Here is a 19,343-nt window from a genome sequence, read left to right on the forward strand (position 1 = left end):
TGAAGTCTTAGAGTTCATTCTCAGGGTTAAGTCTTCAAGTTACTTCTTAAGGTTGAGGCTTAGGGTTAAGTTTGAAGGTTAAGTCCGAATGTTACATCTTAAAGTTAAGTCTTAGGGTTAAATCTCAGTGTTAAGTCTCAAGGTTAGGTCTCAGGGTAGAAGTCGTAAGGTTGTGTCTTAATGTTCAGTCTTATTGTTAAGTCTTAAAAGTTATATTTTAGGGTTCAGTCTTAGGGTTAAATTTTAAGGTTAAGTCTTCGGGTTAAGTCTTAAGGTGAAGTCTTATGGCTTGAGTCTTAGGGTTAAGTCTAAAGTTTAATTCATAACTTGAAGTCTTAGACTTAAGTCTTGGGGCTAAGTCTTAGGGTTAAGTCTTAAATCTTAGGTTTAAGTCTCAGTGTTGAGTCTTAGGGATAAGTCTTTGAATTAAGTCTTCAAGTTTTGTCTTAAGGTTTAACCTTAAGTTTAAATGATAGGGTTATGTCTTAGGGTTAAGTATTGAGTGTAAATCTTAAGGTTACGCTTTAAGGTTAAGTCTTAATGGTACATCTTAAAGTTAAGTCTTAGCATTAAGACTTAGGGTTAAATCCCAGGGTTAAATTTCAAGGTAAAGTCTCAAGGTTAAGTCTCAGGGTTACGTGGTCAAGTTGTGTCTCAGGATTCAGTCTTAGGGTTAAGTTTTGAAGTTAAACTTGAGGTTAAGTCTTAGGGTTAAGTCTCAGGATTATGTCTTAGGGATAAGTCTTAAGTTTAAACCTTAAGCTTAAGTCTTAGGGTTAAGCCTTAAGGTTAAGTGTCAGGGTTAATTCCTAAAGGTTAAGTCTTAAGTTTACATCTCATAGATTGCGTCTTAGGGTTAAGTCTTCATCTTAAGTCTTAGGGTTAAGTCTTAGAGTACAATCTTGAGGATAAGTCTTATGGTTAAGTCTCAGGGTTAAGTCTTAATGTTAAGTCTTAAGGTTGAGCCTTAAGGTTAAGTCTTAGGGTTAAGCCTTAGAGTTATGTCTTGGGGATAAGTCTTAGGGCTAAGTCTCAGGATTAAGTATCAAGGTTAAAGCTCAAGGATAAGTCTCAGGGCTACGTTTTAGGGTTAAGTCTTCAGGTTAAATCTTAGGTTTAAGTCTCAGTTTTCAGTTTTAGGGATAAGTCTTATGGATAAATTTCACGACTAAGTCTCAGGGTTGAGTCTTAAGGTTAAAACTTAACCTGAAGTCTTAGGGTTAAGTCTTATGGTTAAATCTTAATGTTAAATCGTAATTTTAAGTCTTAGCGTTCAGTCTAAAGTTTAAATCACAAGTTGAAGTCTTAGGGTTAACTCTTTAGAGTTAAGTCTTGGGGATAAGTCTTAGGGTTAAGTCTTAACGTTTCAGTCCTAAGGTTAACTCTTAGGGTTAAATCTGTAAGGTCAACACTTAAGGTTAACTCTTAGGGTTAAGTTTAGGGTTAAGCCTTAAGGTTACATCTTCAAGTTAAATATTAAGGTTAAGTCTTAGGGCTATTTGTTAAGTTTAAGTCTGAGGGTTATATCTGAGCGTTAATTATTAAGTTGAAGTCTTAGAGTTCATTCTCAGGGTTAAGTCTTCAAGTTACTTCTTAAGGTTGAGGCTTAGGGTTAAGTTTGAAGGTTAAGTCCGAATGTTACATCTTAAAGTTAAGTCTTAGGGTTAAATCTCAGTGTTAAGTCTCAAGGTTAGGTCTCAGGGTAGAAGTCGTAAGGTTGTGTCTTAATGTTCAGTCTTATTGTTAAGTCTTAAAAGTTATATTTTAGGGTTCAGTCTTAGGGTTAAATTTTAAGGTTAAGTCTTCGGGTTAAGTCTTAAGGTGAAGTCTTATGGCTTGAGTCTTAGGGTTAAGTCTAAAGTTTAATTCATAACTTGAAGTCTTAGACTTAAGTCTTGGGGCTAAGTCTTAGGGTTAAGTCTTAAATCTTAGGCTTAAGTCTCAGTGTTGGTGCTTAGGGATAAGTCTTTGAATTAAGTCTTCAAGTTTTGTCTTAAGGTTTAACCTTAAGTTTAAATCATAGGGTTAAGTCTTAGGGTTAAGTATTGAGTGTAAATCTTAAGGTTACGCTTTAAGGTTAAGTCTTAATGGTACATCTTAAAGTTAAGTCTTAGCATTAAGACTTAGGGTTAAATCCCAGGGTTAAATTTCAAGGTAAAGTCTCAAGGTTAAGTCTCAGGGTTACGTGGTCAAGTTGTGTCTTAGGATTCAGTCTTAGGGTTAAGTTTTGAAGTTAAACTTGAGGTTAAGTCTTAGGGTTAAGTCTCAGGATTATGTCTTAGGGATAAGTCTTAAGTTTAAACCTTAAGCTTAAGTCTTAGGGTTAAGCCTTAAGGTTAAGTGTCAGGGTTAATTCCTAAAGGTTAAGTCTTAAGTTTACATCTCATAGATTGCGTCTTAGGGTTAAGTCTTCATCTTAAGTCTTAGGGTTAAGTCTTAGAGTACAATCTTGAGGATAAGTCTTATGGTTAAGTCTCAGGGTTAAGTCTTAATGTTAAGTCTTAAGGTTGAGCCTTAAGGTTAAGTCTTAGGGTTAAGCCTTAGAGTCATGTCTTGGGGATAAGTCTTAGGGCTAAGTCTCAGGATTAAGTATCAAGGTTAAAGCTCAAGGATAAGTCTCAGGGCTACGTTTTAGGGTTAAGTCTTCAGGTTAAATCTTAGGTTTAAGTCTCAGTTTTCAGTTTTAGGGATAAGTCTTATGGATAAATTTCACGACTAAGTCTCAGGGTTGAGTCTTAAGGTTAAAACTTAACCTGAAGTCTTAGGGTTAAGTCTTATGGTTAAATCTTAATGTTAAATCGTAATTTTAAGTCTTAGCGTTCAGTCTAAAGTTTAAATCACAAGTTGAAGTCTTAGGGTTAACTCTTTAGAGTTAAGTCTTGGGGATAAGTCTTAGGGTTAAGTCTTAACGTTTCAGTCCTAAGGTTAACTCTTAGGGTTAAATCTGTAAGGTCAACACTTAAGGTTAACTCTTAGGGTTAAGTTTAGGGTTAAGCCTTAAGGTTACATCTTCAAGTTAAATATTAAGGTTAAGTCTTAGGGCTATTTCTTAAGTTTAAGTCTGAGGGTTATATCTGAGCGTTAATTATTAAGTTGAAGTCTTAGAGTTCATTCTCAGGGTTAAGTCTTCAAGTTACTTCTTAAGGTTGAGGCTTAGGGTTAAGTTTGAAGGTTAAGTCCGAATGTTACATCTTAAAGTTCAGTCTTAGGGTTAAATCTCAGTGTTAAGTCTCAAGGTTAGGTCTCAGGGTAGAAGTCGTAAGGTTGTGTCTTAATGTTCAGTCTTATTGTTAAGTCTTAAAAGTTATATTTTAGGGTTCAGTCTTAGGGTTAAATTTTAAGGTTAAGTCTTCGGGTTAAGTCTTAAGGTGAAGTCTTATGGCTTGAGTCTTAGGGTTAAGTCTAAAGTTTAATTCATAAGTTGAAGTCTTAGACTTAAGTCTTGGGGCTAAGTCTTAGGGTTAAGTCTTAAATCTTAGGCTTAAGTCTCAGTGTTGAATCTTAGGGATGAGTCTTTGAATTAAGTCTTCAAGTTTTGTCTTAAGGTTTAACCTTAAGTTTAAATCATAGGGTTAAGTCTTAGGGTTAAGTATTGAGTGTAAATCTTAAGGTTACGCTTTAAGGTTAAGTCTTAATGGTACATCTTAAAGTTAAGTCTTAGCATTAAGACTTAGGGTTAAATCCCAGGGTTAAATTTCAAGGTAAAGTCTCAAGGTTAAGTCTCAGGGTTACGTGGTCAAGTTGTGTCTTAGGATTCAGTCTTAGGGTTAAGTTTTGAAGTTAAACTTGAGGTTAAGTCTTAGGGTTAAGTCTCAGGATTATGTCTTAGGGATAAGTCTTAAGTTTAAACCTTAAGCTTAAGTCTTAGGGTTAAGCCTTAAGGTTAAGTGTCAGGGTTAATTCCTAAAGGTTAAGTCTTAAGTTTACATCTCATAGATTGAGCCTTAGGGTTAATTAAGTCTTAAGTTTACATCTCATAGATTGAGTCTTAGGGTTAAGTCTTCATCTTAAGTCTTAGGGTTAAGTCTTAGAGTACAATCTTGAGGATAAGTCTTATGGTTAAGTCTCAGGGTTAAGTCTTAATGTTAAGTCTTAAGGTTGAGCCTTAAGGTTAAGTCTTAGGGTTAAGCCTTAGAGTCATGTCTTGGGGATAAGTCTTAGGGCTAAGTCTCAGGATTAAGTATCAAGGTTAAAGCTCAAGGATAAGTCTCAGGGCTACGTTTTAGGGTTAAGTCTTCAGGTTAAATCTTAGGTTTAAGTCTCAGTTTTCAGTTTTAGGGATAAGTCTTATGGATAAATTTCACGACTAAGTCTCAGGGTTGAGTCTTAAGGTTAAAACTTAACCTGAAGTCTTAGGGTTAAGTCTTATGGTTAAATCTTAATGTTAAATCGTAATTTTAAGTCTTAGCGTTCAGTCTAAAGTTTAAATCACAAGTTGAAGTCTTAGGGTTAACTCTTTAGAGTTAAGTCTTGGGGATAAGTCTTAGGGTTAAGTCTTAACGTTTCAGTCCTAAGGTTAACTCTTAGGGTTAAATCTGTAAGGTCAACACTTAAGGTTAACTCTTAGGGTTAAGTTTAGGGTTAAGCCTTAAGGTTACATCTTCAAGTTAAATATTAAGGTTAAGTCTTAGGGCTATTTCTTAAGTTTAAGTCTGAGGGTTATATCTGAGCGTTAATTATTAAGTTGAAGTCTTAGAGTTCATTCTCAGGGTTAAGTCTTCAAGTTACTTCTTAAGGTTGAGGCTTAGGGTTAAGTTTGAAGGTTAAGTCCGAATGTTACATCTTAAAGTTAAGTCTTAGGGTTAAATCTCAGTGTTAAGTCTCAAGGTTAGGTCTCAGGGTAGAAGTCGTAAGGTTGTGTCTTAATGTTCAGTCTTATTGTTAAGTCTTAAAAGTTATATTTTAGGGTTCAGTCTTAGGGTTAAATTTTAAGGTTAAGTCTTCGGGTTAAGTCTTAAGGTGAAGTCTTATGGCTTGAGTCTTAGGGTTAAGTCTAAAGTTTAATTCATAAGTTGAAGTCTTAGACTTAAGTCTTGGGGCTAAGTCTTAGGGTTAAGTCTTAAATCTTAGGCTTAAGTCTCAGTGTTGAGTCTTAGGGATAAGTCTTTGAATTAAGTCTTCAAGTTTTGTCTTAAGGTTTAACCTTAAGTTTAAATCATAGGGTTAAGTCTTAGGGTTAAGTATTGAGTGTAAATCTTAAGGTTACGCTTTAAGGTTAAGTCTTAATGGTACATCTTAAAGTTAAGTCTTAGCATTAAGACTTAGGGTTAAATCCCAGGGTTAAATTTCAAGGTAAAGTCTCAAGGTTAAGTCTCAGGGTTACGTGGTCAAGTTGTGTCTTAGGATTCAGTCTTAGGGTTAAGTTTTGAAGTTAAACTTGAGGTTAAGTCTTAGGGTTAAGTCTCAGGATTATGTCTTAGGGATAAGTCTTAAGTTTAAACCTTAAGCTTAAGTCTTAGGGTTAAGCCTTAAGGTTAAGTGTCAGGGTTAATTCCTAAAGGTTAAGTCTTAAGTTTACATCTCATAGATTGAGCCTTAGGGTTAATTAAGTCTTAAGTTTACATCTCATAGATTGAGTCTTAGGGTTAAGTCTTCATCTTAAGTCTTAGGGTTAAGTCTTAGAGTACAATCTTGAGGATAAGTCTTATGGTTAAGTCTCAGGGTTAAGTCTTAATGTTAAGTCTTAAGGTTGAGCCTTAAGGTTAAGTCTTAGGGTTAAGCCTTAGAGTTATGTCTTGGGGATAAGTCTTAGGGCTAAGTCTCAGGATTAAGTATCAAGGTTAAAGCTCAAGGATAAGTCTCAGGGCTACGTTTTAGGGTTAAGTCTTCAGGTTAAATCTTAGGTTTAAGTCTCAGTTTTCAGTTTTAGGGATAAGTCTTATGGATAAATTTCACGACTAAGTCTCAGGGTTGAGTCTTAAGGTTAAAACTTAACCTGAAGTCTTAGGGTTAAGTCTTATGGTTAAATCTTAATGTTAAATCGTAATTTTAAGTCTTAGCGTTCAGTCTAAAGTTTAAATCACAAGTTGAAGTCTTAGGGTTAACTCTTTAGAGTTAAGTCTTGGGGATAAGTCTTAGGGTTAAGTCTTAACGTTTCAGTCCTAAGGTTAACTCTTAGGGTTAAATCTGTAAGGTCAACACTTAAGGTTAACTCTTAGGGTTAAGTTTAGGGTTAAGCCTTAAGGTTACATCTTCAAGTTAAATATTAAGGTTAAGTCTTAGGGCTATTTGTTAAGTTTAAGTCTGAGGGTTATATCTGAGCGTTAATTATTAAGTTGAAGTCTTAGAGTTCATTCTCAGGGTTAAGTCTTCAAGTTACTTCTTAAGGTTGAGGCTTAGGGTTAAGTTTGAAGGTTAAGTCCGAATGTTACATCTTAAAGTTAAGTCTTAGGGTTAAATCTCAGTGTTAAGTCTCAAGGTTAGGTCTCAGGGTAGAAGTCGTAAGGTTGTGTCTTAATGTTCAGTCTTATTGTTAAGTCTTAAAAGTTATATTTTAGGGTTCAGTCTTAGGGTTAAATTTTAAGGTTAAGTCTTCGGGTTAAGTCTTAAGGTGAAGTCTTATGGCTTGAGTCTTAGGGTTAAGTCTAAAGTTTAATTCATAACTTGAAGTCTTAGACTTAAGTCTTGGGGCTAAGTCTTAGGGTTAAGTCTTAAATCTTAGGTTTAAGTCTCAGTGTTGAGTCTTAGGGATAAGTCTTTGAATTAAGTCTTCAAGTTTTGTCTTAAGGTTTAACCTTAAGTTTAAATGATAGGGTTATGTCTTAGGGTTAAGTATTGAGTGTAAATCTTAAGGTTACGCTTTAAGGTTAAGTCTTAATGGTACATCTTAAAGTTAAGTCTTAGCATTAAGACTTAGGGTTAAATCCCAGGGTTAAATTTCAAGGTAAAGTCAAAAGGTTAAGTCTCAGGGTTACGTGGTCAAGTTGTGTCTCAGGATTCAGTCTTAGGGTTAAGTTTTGAAGTTAAACTTGAGGTTAAGTCTTAGGGTTAAGTCTCAGGATTATGTCTTAGGGATAAGTCTTAAGTTTAAACCTTAAGCTTAAGTCTTAGGGTTAAGCCTTAAGGTTAAGTGTCAGGGTTAATTCCTAAAGGTTAAGTCTTAAGTTTACATCTCATAGATTGCGTCTTAGGGTTAAGTCTTCATCTTAAGTCTTAGGGTTAAGTCTTAGAGTACAATCTTGAGGATAAGTCTTATGGTTAAGTCTCAGGGTTAAGTCTTAATGTTAAGTCTTAAGGTTGAGCCTTAAGGTTAAGTCTTAGGGTTAAGCCTTAGAGTTATGTCTTGGGGATAAGTCTTAGGGCTAAGTCTCAGGATTAAGTATCAAGGTTAAAGCTCAAGGATAAGTCTCAGGGCTACGTTTTAGGGTTAAGTCTTCAGGTTAAATCTTAGGTTTAAGTCTCAGTTTTCAGTTTTAGGGATAAGTCTTATGGATAAATTTCACGACTAAGTCTCAGGGTTGAGTCTTAAGGTTAAAACTTAACCTGAAGTCTTAGGGTTAAGTCTTATGGTTAAATCTTAATGTTAAATCGTAATTTTAAGTCTTAGCGTTCAGTCTAAAGTTTAAATCACAAGTTGAAGTCTTAGGGTTAACTCTTTAGAGTTAAGTCTTGGGGATAAGTCTTAGGGTTAAGTCTTAACGTTTCAGTCCTAAGGTTAACTCTTAGGGTTAAATCTGTAAGGTCAACACTTAAGGTTAACTCTTAGGGTTAAGTTTAGGGTTAAGCCTTAAGGTTACATCTTCAAGTTAAATATTAAGGTTAAGTCTTAGGGCTATTTGTTAAGTTTAAGTCTGAGGGTTATATCTGAGCGTTAATTATTAAGTTGAAGTCTTAGAGTTCATTCTCAGGGTTAAGTCTTCAAGTTACTTCTTAAGGTTGAGGCTTAGGGTTAAGTTTGAAGGTTAAGTCCGAATGTTACATCTTAAAGTTAAGTCTTAGGGTTAAATCTCAGTGTTAAGTCTCAAGGTTAGGTCTCAGGGTAGAAGTCGTAAGGTTGTGTCTTAATGTTCAGTCTTATTGTTAAGTCTTAAAAGTTATATTTTAGGGTTCAGTCTTAGGGTTAAATTTTAAGGTTAAGTCTTCGGGTTAAGTCTTAAGGTGAAGTCTTATGGCTTGAGTCTTAGGGTTAAGTCTAAAGTTTAATTCATAACTTGAAGTCTTAGACTTAAGTCTTGGGGCTAAGTCTTAGGGTTAAGTCTTAAATCTTAGGTTTAAGTCTCAGTGTTGAGTCTTAGGGATAAGTCTTTGAATTAAGTCTTCAAGTTTTGTCTTAAGGTTTAACCTTAAGTTTAAATGATAGGGTTATGTCTTAGGGTTAAGTATTGAGTGTAAATCTTAAGGTTACGCTTTAAGGTTAAGTCTTAATGGTACATCTTAAAGTTAAGTCTTAGCATTAAGACTTAGGGTTAAATCCCAGGGTTAAATTTCAAGGTAAAGTCTCAAGGTTAAGTCTCAGGGTTACGTGGTCAAGTTGTGTCTCAGGATTCAGTCTTAGGGTTAAGTTTTGAAGTTAAACTTGAGGTTAAGTCTTAGGGTTAAGTCTCAGGATTATGTCTTAGGGATAAGTCTTAAGTTTAAACCTTAAGCTTAAGTCTTAGGGTTAAGCCTTAAGGTTAAGTGTCAGGGTTAATTCCTAAAGGTTAAGTCTTAAGTTTACATCTCATAGATTGCGTCTTAGGGTTAAGTCTTCATCTTAAGTCTTAGGGTTAAGTCTTAGAGTACAATCTTGAGGATAAGTCTTATGGTTAAGTCTCAGGGTTAAGTCTTAATGTTAAGTCTTAAGGTTGAGCCTTAAGGTTAAGTCTTAGGGTTAAGCCTTAGAGTTATGTCTTGGGGATAAGTCTTAGGGCTAAGTCTCAGGATTAAGTATCAAGGTTAAAGCTCAAGGATAAGTCTCAGGGCTACGTTTTAGGGTTAAGTCTTCAGGTTAAATCTTAGGTTTAAGTCTCAGTTTTCAGTTTTAGGGATAAGTCTTATGGATAAATTTCACGACTAAGTCTCAGGGTTGAGTCTTAAGGTTAAAACTTAACCTGAAGTCTTAGGGTTAAGTCTTATGGTTAAATCTTAATGTTAAATCGTAATTTTAAGTCTTAGCGTTCAGTCTAAAGTTTAAATCACAAGTTGAAGTCTTAGGGTTAACTCTTTAGAGTTAAGTCTTGGGGATAAGTCTTAGGGTTAAGTCTTAACGTTTCAGTCCTAAGGTTAACTCTTAGGGTTAAATCTGTAAGGTCAACACTTAAGGTTAACTCTTAGGGTTAAGTTTAGGGTTAAGCCTTAAGGTTACATCTTCAAGTTAAATATTAAGGTTAAGTCTTAGGGCTATTTGTTAAGTTTAAGTCTGAGGGTTATATCTGAGCGTTAATTATTAAGTTGAAGTCTTAGAGTTCATTCTCAGGGTTAAGTCTTCAAGTTACTTCTTAAGGTTGAGGCTTAGGGTTAAGTTTGAAGGTTAAGTCCGAATGTTACATCTTAAAGTTAAGTCTTAGGGTTAAATCTCAGTGTTAAGTCTCAAGGTTAGGTCTCAGGGTAGAAGTCGTAAGGTTGTGTCTTAATGTTCAGTCTTATTGTTAAGTCTTAAAAGTTATATTTTAGGGTTCAGTCTTAGGGTTAAATTTTAAGGTTAAGTCTTCGGGTTAAGTCTTAAGGTGAAGTCTTATGGCTTGAGTCTTAGGGTTAAGTCTAAAGTTTAATTCATAACTTGAAGTCTTAGACTTAAGTCTTGGGGCTAAGTCTTAGGGTTAAGTCTTAAATCTTAGGCTTAAGTCTCAGTGTTGAGTCTTAGGGATAAGTCTTTGAATTAAGTCTTCAAGTTTTGTCTTAAGGTTTAACCTTAAGTTTAAATGATAGGGTTATGTCTTAGGGTTAAGTATTGAGTGTAAATCTTAAGGTTACGCTTTAAGGTTAAGTCTTAATGGTACATCTTAAAGTTAAGTCTTAGCATTAAGACTTAGGGTTAAATCCCAGGGTTAAATTTCAAGGTAAAGTCTCAAGGTTAAGTCTCAGGGTTACGTGGTCAAGTTGTGTCTCAGGATTCAGTCTTAGGGTTAAGTTTTGAAGTTAAACTTGAGGTTAAGTCTTAGGGTTAAGTCTCAGGATTATGTCTTAGGGATAAGTCTTAAGTTTAAACCTTAAGCTTAAGTCTTAGGGTTAAGCCTTAAGGTTAAGTGTCAGGGTTAATTCCTAAAGGTTAAGTCTTAAGTTTACATCTCATAGATTGCGTCTTAGGGTTAAGTCTTCATCTTAAGTCTTAGGGTTAAGTCTTAGAGTACAATCTTGAGGATAAGTCTTATGGTTAAGTCTCAGGGTTAAGTCTTAATGTTAAGTCTTAAGGTTGAGCCTTAAGGTTAAGTCTTAGGGTTAAGCCTTAGAGTTATGTCTTGGGGATAAGTCTTAGGGCTAAGTCTCAGGATTAAGTATCAAGGTTAAAGCTCAAGGATAAGTCTCAGGGCTACGTTTTAGGGTTAAGTCTTCAGGTTAAATCTTAGGTTTAAGTCTCAGTTTTCAGTTTTAGGGATAAGTCTTATGGATAAATTTCACGACTAAGTCTCAGGGTTGAGTCTTAAGGTTAAAACTTAACCTGAAGTCTTAGGGTTAAGTCTTATGGTTAAATCTTAATGTTAAATCGTAATTTTAAGTCTTAGCGTTCAGTCTAAAGTTTAAATCACAAGTTGAAGTCTTAGGGTTAACTCTTTAGAGTTAAGTCTTGGGGATAAGTCTTAGGGTTAAGTCTTAACGTTTCAGTCCTAAGGTTAACTCTTAGGGTTAAATCTGTAAGGTCAACACTTAAGGTTAACTCTTAGGGTTAAGTTTAGGGTTAAGCCTTAAGGTTACATCTTCAAGTTAAATATTAAGGTTAAGTCTTAGGGCTATTTCTTAAGTTTAAGTCTGAGGGTTATATCTGAGCGTTAATTATTAAGTTGAAGTCTTAGAGTTCATTCTCAGGGTTAAGTCTTCAAGTTACTTCTTAAGGTTGAGGCTTAGGGTTAAGTTTGAAGGTTAAGTCCGAATGTTACATCTTAAAGTTCAGTCTTAGGGTTAAATCTCAGTGTTAAGTCTCAAGGTTAGGTCTCAGGGTAGAAGTCGTAAGGTTGTGTCTTAATGTTCAGTCTTATTGTTAAGTCTTAAAAGTTATATTTTAGGGTTCAGTCTTAGGGTTAAATTTTAAGGTTAAGTCTTCGGGTTAAGTCTTAAGGTGAAGTCTTATGGCTTGAGTCTTAGGGTTAAGTCTAAAGTTTAATTCATAAGTTTAAGTCTTAGACTTAAGTCTTGGGGCTAAGTCTTAGGGTTAAGTCTTAAATCTTCGGCTTAAGTCTCAGTGTTGAGTCTTAGGGATAAGTCTTTGAATTAAGTCTTCAAGTTTTGTCTTAAGGTTTAACCTTAAGTTTAAATCATAGGGTTAAGTCTTAGGGTTAAGTATTGAGTGTAAATCTTAAGGTTACGCTTTAAGGTTAAGTCTTAATGGTACATCTTAAAGTTAAGTCTTAGCATTAAGACTTAGGGTTAAATCCCAGGGTTAAATTTCAAGGTAAAGTCTCAAGGTTAAGTGTCAGGGTTACGTGGTCAAGTTGTGTCTTAGGATTCAGTCTTAGGGTTAAGTTTTGAAGTTAAACTTGAGGTTAAGTCTTAGGGTTAAGTCTCAGGATTATGTCTTAGGGATAAGTCTTAAGTTTAAACCTTAAGCTTAAGTCTTAGGGTTAAGCCTTAAGGTTAAGTGTCAGGGTTAATTCCTAAACGTTAAGTCTTAAGTTTGCATCTCATAGATTGAGTCTTAGGGTTAATTAAGTCTTAAGTTTACATCTCATAGATTGAGTCTTAGGGTTAAGTCTTCATCTTAAGTCTTAGGGTTAAGTCTTAGAGTACAATCTTGAGGATAAGTCTTATGGTTAAGTCTCAGGGTTAAGTCTTAATGTTAAGTCTTAAGGTTGATCCTTAAGGTTAAGTCTTAGGGTTAAGCCTTAGAGTTATGTCTTGGGGATAAGTCTTAGGGCTAAGTCTCAGGATTAAGTATCAAGGTTAAAGCTCAAGGATAAGTCTCAGGGCTACGTTTTAGGGTTAAGTCTTCAGGTTAAATCTTAGGTTTAAGTCTCAGTTTTCAGTTTTAGGGATAAGTCTTATGGATAAATTTCACGACTAAGTCTCAGGGTTGAGTCTTAAGGTTAAAACTTAACCTGAAGTCTTAGGGTTAAGTCTTATGGTTAAATCTTAATGTTAAATCGTAATTTTAAGTCTTAGCGTTCAGTCTAAAGTTTAAATCACAAGTTGAAGTCTTAGGGTTAACTCTTTAGAGTTAAGTCTTGGGGATAAGTCTTAGGGTTAAGTCTTAACGTTTCAGTCCTAAGGTTAACTCTTAGGGTTAAATCTGTAAGGTCAACACTTAAGGTTAACTCTTAGGGTTAAGTTTAGGGTTAAGCCTTAAGGTTACATCTTCAAGTTAAATATTAAGGTTAAGTCTTAGGGCTATTTCTTAAGTTTAAGTCTGAGGGTTATATCTGAGCGTTAATTATTAAGTTGAAGTCTTAGAGTTCATTCTCAGGGTTAAGTCTTCAAGTTACTTCTTAAGGTTGAGGCTTAGGGTTAAGTTTGAAGGTTAAGTCCGAATGTTACATCTTAAAGTTCAGTCTTAGGGTTAAATCTCAGTGTTAAGTCTCAAGGTTAGGTCTCAGGGTAGAAGTCGTAAGGTTGTGTCTTAATGTTCAGTCTTATTGTTAAGTCTTAAAAGTTATATTTTAGGGTTCAGTCTTAGGGTTAAATTTTAAGGTTAAGTCTTCGGGTTAAGTCTTAAGGTGAAGTCTTATGGCTTGAGTCTTAGGGTTAAGTCTAAAGTTTAATTCATAAGTTTAAGTCTTAGACTTAAGTCTTGGGGCTAAGTCTTAGGGTTAAGTCTTAAATCTTCGGCTTAAGTCTCAGTGTTGAGTCTTAGGGATAAGTCTTTGAATTAAGTCTTCAAGTTTTGTCTTAAGGTTTAACCTTAAGTTTAAATCATAGGGTTAAGTCTTAGGGTTAAGTATTGAGTGTAAATCTTAAGGTTACGCTTTAAGGTTAAGTCTTAATGGTACATCTTAAAGTTAAGTCTTAGCATTAAGACTTAGGGTTAAATCCCAGGGTTAAATTTCAAGGTAAAGTCTCAAGGTTAAGTGTCAGGGTTACGTGGTCAAGTTGTGTCTTAGGATTCAGTCTTAGGGTTAAGTTTTGAAGTTAAACTTGAGGTTAAGTCTTAGGGTTAAGTCTCAGGATTATGTCTTAGGGATAAGTCTTAAGTTTAAACCTTAAGCTTAAGTCTTAGGGTTAAGCCTTAAGGTTAAGTGTCAGGGTTAATTCCTAAACGTTAAGTCTTAAGTTTGCATCTCATAGATTGAGTCTTAGGGTTAATTAAGTCTTAAGTTTACATCTCATAGATTGAGTCTTAGGGTTAAGTCTTCATCTTAAGTCTTAGGGTTAAGTCTTAGAGTACAATCTTGAGGATAAGTCTTATGGTTAAGTCTCAGGGTTAAGTCTTAATGTTAAGTCTTAAGGTTGATCCTTAAGGTTAAGTCTTAGGGTTAAGCCTTAGAGTTATGTCTTGGGGATAAGTCTTAGGGCTAAGTCTCAGGATTAAGTATCAAGGTTAAAGCTCAAGGATAAGTCTCAGGGCTACGTTTTAGGGTTAAGTCTTCAGGTTAAATCTTAGGTTTAAGTCTCAGTTTTCAGTTTTAGGGATAAGTCTTATGGATAAATTTCACGACTAAGTCTCAGGGTTGAGTCTTAAGGTTAAAACTTAACCTGAAGTCTTAGGGTTAAGTCTTATGGTTAAATCTTAATGTTAAATCGTAATTTTAAGTCTTAGCGTTCAGTCTAAAGTTTAAATCACAAGTTGAAGTCTTAGGGTTAACTCTTTAGAGTTAAGTCTTGGGGATAAGTCTTAGGGTTAAGTCTTAACGTTTCAGTCCTAAGGTTAACTCTTAGGGTTAAATCTGTAAGGTCAACACTTAAGGTTAACTCTTAGGGTTAAGTTTAGGGTTAAGCCTTAAGGTTACATCTTCAAGTTAAATATTAAGGTTAAGTCTTAGGGTTATTTCTCAAGTTTAAGTCTGAGGGTTATATCTGAGCGTTAATTATTAAGTTGAAGTCTTAGAGTTCATTCTCAGGGTTAAGTCTTCAAGTTGCTTCTTAAGGTTGAGGCTTAGGGTTAAGTTTGAAGGTTAAGTCCGAATGTTACATCTTAAAGTTCAGTCTTAGGGTTAAATCTCAGTGTTAAGTCTCAAGGTTAGGTCTCAGGGTAGAAGTCGTAAGGTTGTGTCTTAATGTTCAGTCTTATTGTTAAGTCTTAAAAGTTATATTTTAGGGTTCAGTCTTAGGGTTAAATTTTAAGGTTAAGTCTTCGGGTTAAGTCTTAAGGTGAAGTCTTATGGCTTGAGTCTTAGGGTTAAGTCTAAAGTTTAATTCATAAGTTGAAGTCTTAGACTTAAGTCTTGGGGCTAAGTCTTAGGGTTAAGTCTTAAATCTTAGGCTTAAGTCTCAGTGTTGAGTCTTAGGGATAAGTCTTTGAATTAAGTCTTCAAGTTTTGTCTTAAGGTTTAACCTTAAGTTTAAATCATAGGGTTAAGTCTTAGGGTTAAGTATTGAGTGTAAATCTTAAGGTTACGCTTTAAGGTTAAGTCTTAATGGTACATCTTAAAGTTAAGTCTTAGCATTAAGACTTAGGGTTAAATCCCAGGGTTAAATTTCAAGGTAAAGTCTCAAGGTTAAGTCTCAGGGTTACGTGGTCAAGTTGTGTCTTAGGATTCAGTCTTAGGGTTAAGTTTTGAAGTTAAACTTGAGGTTAAGTCTTAGGGTTAAGTCTCAGGATTATGTCTTAGGGATAAGTCTTAAGTTTAAACCTTAAGCTTAAGTCTTCGGGTTAAGCCTTAAGGTTAAGTGTCAGGGTTAATTCCTAAAGGTTAAGTCTTAAGTTTACATCTCATAGATTGAGTCTTAGGGTTAATTAAGTCTTAAGTTTACATCTCATAGATTGAGTCTTAGGGTTAAGTCTTCATCTTAAGTCTTAGGGTTAAGTCTTAGAGTACAATCTTGAGGATAAGTCTTATGGTTAAGTCTCAGGGTTAAGTCTTAATGTTAAGTCTTAAGGTTGCGCCTTAAGGTTAAGTCTTAGGGTTAAGCCTTAGAGTTATGTCTTGGGGATAAGTCTTAGGGCTAAGTCTCAGGATTAAGTATCAAGGTTAAAGCTCAAGGATAAGTCTCAGGGCTACGTTTTAGGGTTAAGTCTTCAGGTTAAATCTTAGGTTTAAGTCTCAGTTTTCAGTTTTAGGGATAAGTCTTATGGATAAATTTCACGACTAAGTCTCAGGGTTGAGTCTTAAGGTTAAAACTTAACCTGAAGTCTTAGGGTTAAGTCTTATGGTTAAATCTTAATGTTAAATCGTAATTTTAAGTCTTAGCGTTCAGTCTAAAGTTTAAATCACAAGTTGAAGTCTTAGGGTTAACTCTTTAGAGTTAAGTCTTGGGGATAAGTCTTAGGGTTAAGTCTTAACGTTTCAGTCCTAAGGTTAACTCTTAGGGTTAAATCTGTAAGGTCAACACTTAAGGTTAACTCTTAGGGTTAAGTTTAGGGTTAAGCCTTAAGGTTACATCTTCAAGTTAAATATTAAGGTTAAGTCTTAGGGCTATTTCTTAAGTTTAAGTCTGAGGGTTATATCTGAGCGTTAATTATTAAGTTGAAGTCTTAGAGTTCATTCTCAGGGTTAAGTCTTCAAGTTACTTCTTAAGGTTGAGGCTTAGGGTTAAGTTTGAAGGTTAAGTCCGAATGTTACATCTTAAAGTTCAGTCTTAGGGTTAAATCTCAGTGTTAAGTCTCAAGGTTAGGTCTCAGGGTAGAAGTCGTAAGGTTGTGTCTTAATGTTCAGTCTTATTGTTAAGTCTTAAAAGTTATATTTTAGGGTTCAGTCTTAGGGTTAAATTTTAAGGTTAAGTCTTCGGGTTAAGTCTTAAGGTGAAGTCTTATGGCTTGAGTCTTAGGGTTAAGTCTAAAGTTTAATTCATAAGTTTAAGTCTTAGACTTAAGTCTTGGGGCTAAGTCTTAGGGTTAAGTCTTAAATCTTCGGCTTAAGTCTCAGTGTTGAGTCTTAGGGATAAGTCTTTGAATTAAGTCTTCAAGTTTTGTCTTAAGGTTTAACCTTAAGTTTAAATCATAGGGTTAAGTCTTAGGGTTAAGTATTGAGTGTAAATCTTAAGGTTACGCTTTAAGGTTAAGTCTTAATGGTACATCTTAAAGTTAAGTCTTAGCATTAAGACTTAGGGTTAAATCCCAGGGTTAAATTTCAAGGTAAAGTCTCAAGGTTAAGTGTCAGGGTTACGTGGTCAAGTTGTGTCTTAGGATTCAGTCTTAGGGTTAAGTTTTGAAGTTAAACTTGAGGTTAAGTCTTAGGGTTAAGTCTCAGGATTATGTCTTAGGGATAAGTCTTAAGTTTAAACCTTAAGCTTAAGTCTTAGGGTTAAGCCTTAAGGTTAAGTGTCAGGGTTAATTCCTAAACGTTAAGTCTTAAGTTTGCATCTCATAGATTGAGTCTTAGGGTTAATTAAGTCTTAAGTTTACATCTCATAGATTGAGTCTTAGGGTTAAGTCTTCATCTTAAGTCTTAGGGTTAAGTCTTAGAGTACAATCTTGAGGATAAGTCTTATGGTTAAGTCTCAGGGTTAAGTCTTAATGTTAAGTCTTAAGGTTGAGCCTTAAGGTTAAGTCTTAGGGTTAAGCCTTAGAGTTATGTCTTGGGGATAAGTCTTAGGGCTAAGTCTCAGGATTAAGTATCAAGGTTAAAGCTCAAGGATAAGTCTCAGGGCTACGTTTTAGGGTTAAGTCTTCAGGTTAAATCTTAGGTTTAAGTCTCAGTTTTCAGTTTTAGGGATAAGTCTTATGGATAAATTTCACGACTAAGTCTCAGGGTTGAGTCTTAAGGTTAAAACTTAACCTGAAGTCTTAGGGTTAAGTCTTATGGTTAAATCTTAATGTTAAATCGTAATTTTAAGTCTTAGCGTTCAGTCTAAAGTTTAAATCACAAGTTGAAGTCTTAGGGTTAACTCTTTAGAGTTAAGTCTTGGGGATAAGTCTTAGGGTTAAGTCTTAACGTTTCAGTCCTAAGGTTAACTCTTAGGGTTAAATCTGTAAGGTCAACACTTAAGGTTAACTCTTAGGGTTAAGTTTAGGGTTAAGCCTTAAGGTTACATCTTCAAGTTAAATATTAAGGTTAAGTCTTAGGGCTATTTCTTAAGTTTAAGTCTGAGGGTTATATCTGAGCGTTAATTATTAAGTTGAAGTCTTAGAGTTCATTTTCAGGGTTAAGTCTTCAAGTTACTTCTTAAGGTTGAGGCTTAGGGTTAAGTTTTAAGGTTAAGTCCGAATGTTACATCTTAAAGTTAAGTCTTAGGGTTAAATCTCAGTGTTAAGTCTCAAGGTTAGGTCTCAGGGTAGAAGTCGTAAGGTTGTGTCTTAATGTTCAGTCTTATTGTTAAGTCTTAAAAGTTATATTTTAGGGTTCAGTCTTAGGGTTAAATTTTAAGGTTAAGTCTTCGGGTTAAGTCTTAAGGTGAAGTCTTATGGCTTGAGTCTTAGGGTTAAGTCTAAAGTTTAATTCATAAGTTTAAGTCTTAGACTTAAGTCTTGGGGCTAAGTCTTAGGGTTAAGTCTTAAATCTTAGGCTTAAGTCTCAGTGTTGAGTCTTAGGGATAAGTCTTTGAATTAAGTCTTCAAGTTTTGTCTTAAGGTTTAACCTTAAGTTTAAATCATAGGGTTAAGTCTTAGGGTTAAGTATTGAGTGTAAATCTTAAGGTTACGCTTTAAGGTTAAGTCTTAATGGTACATCTTAAAGTTAAGTCTTAGCATTAAGACTTAGGGTTAAATCCCAGGGTTAAATTTCAAGGTAAAGTCTCAAGGTTAAGTGTCAGGGTTACGTGGTCAAGTTGTGTCTTAGGATTCAGTCTTAGGGTTAAGTTTTGAAGTTAAACTTGAGGTTAAGTCTTAGGGTTAAGTCTCAGGATTATGTCTTAGGGATAAGTCTTAAGTTTAAACCTTAAGCTTAAGTCTTAGGGTTAAGCCTTAAGGTTAAGTGTCAGGGTTAATTCCTAAACGTTAAGTCTTAAGTTTGCATCTCATAGATTGAGTCTTAGGGTTAATTAAGTCTTAAGTTTACATCTCATAGATTGAGTCTTAGGGTTAAGTCTTCATCTTAAGTCTTAGGGTTAAGTCTTAGAGTACAATCTTGAGGATAAGTCTTATGGTTAAGTCTCAGGGTTAAGTCTTAATGTTAAGTCTTAAGGTTGAGCCTTAAGGTTAAGTCTTAGGGTTAAGCCTTAGAGTTATGTCTTGGGGATAAGTCTTAGGGCTAAGTCTCAGGATTAAGTATCAAGGTTAAAGCTCAAGGATAAGTCTCAGGGCTACGTTTTAGGGTTAAGTCTTCAGGTTAAATCTTAGGTTTAAGTCTCAGTTTTCAGTTTTAGGGATAAGTCTTATGGATAAATTTCACGACTAAGTCTCAGGGTTGAGTCTTAAGGTTAAAACTTAACCTGAAGTCTTAGGGTTAAGTCTTATGGTTAAATCTTAATGTTAAATCGTAATTTTAAGTCTTAGCGTTCAGTCTAAAGTTTAAATCACAAGTTGAAGTCTTAGGGTTAACTCTTTAGAGTTAAGTCTTGGGGATAAGTCTTAGGGTTAAGTCTTAACGTTTCAGTCCTAAGGTTAACTCTTAGGGTTAAATCTGTAAGGTCAACACTTAAGGTTAACTCTTAGGGTTAAGTTTAGGGTTAAGCCTTAAGGTTACATCTTCAAGTTAAATATTAAGGTTAAGTCTTAGGGCTATTTCTTAAGTTTAAGTCTGAGGGTTATATCTGAGCGTTAATTATTAAGTTGAAGTCTTAGAGTTCATTCTCAGGGTTAAGTCTTCAAGTTACTTCTTAAGGTTGAGGCTTAGGGTTAAGTTTGAAGGTTAAGTCCGAATGTTACATCTTAAAGTTCAGTCTTAGGGTTAAATCTCAGTGTTAAGTCTCAAGGTTAGGTCTCAGGGTAGAAGTCGTAAGGTTGTGTCTTAATGTTCAGTCTTATTGTTAAGTCTTAAAAGTTATATTTTAGGGTTCAGTCTTAGGGTTAAATTTTAAGGTTAAGTCTTCGGGTTAAGTCTTAAGGTGAAGTCTTATGGCCTGAGTCTTAGGGTTAAGTCTAAAGTTTAATTCATAAGTTTAAGTCTTAGACTTAAGTCTTGGGGCTAAGTCTTAGGGTTAAGTCTTAAATCTTAGGCTTAAGTCTCAGTGTTGAGTCTTAGGGATAAGTCTTTGAATTAAGTCTTCAAGTTTTGTCTTAAGGTTTAACCTTAAGTTTAAAT

The sequence above is a fragment of the Falco punctatus genome (genome assembly GCF_963210335.1).
Source record: "Falco punctatus genome assembly, chromosome: 10".
Classification (NCBI taxonomy): Eukaryota; Metazoa; Chordata; class Aves; order Falconiformes; family Falconidae; genus Falco; species Falco punctatus.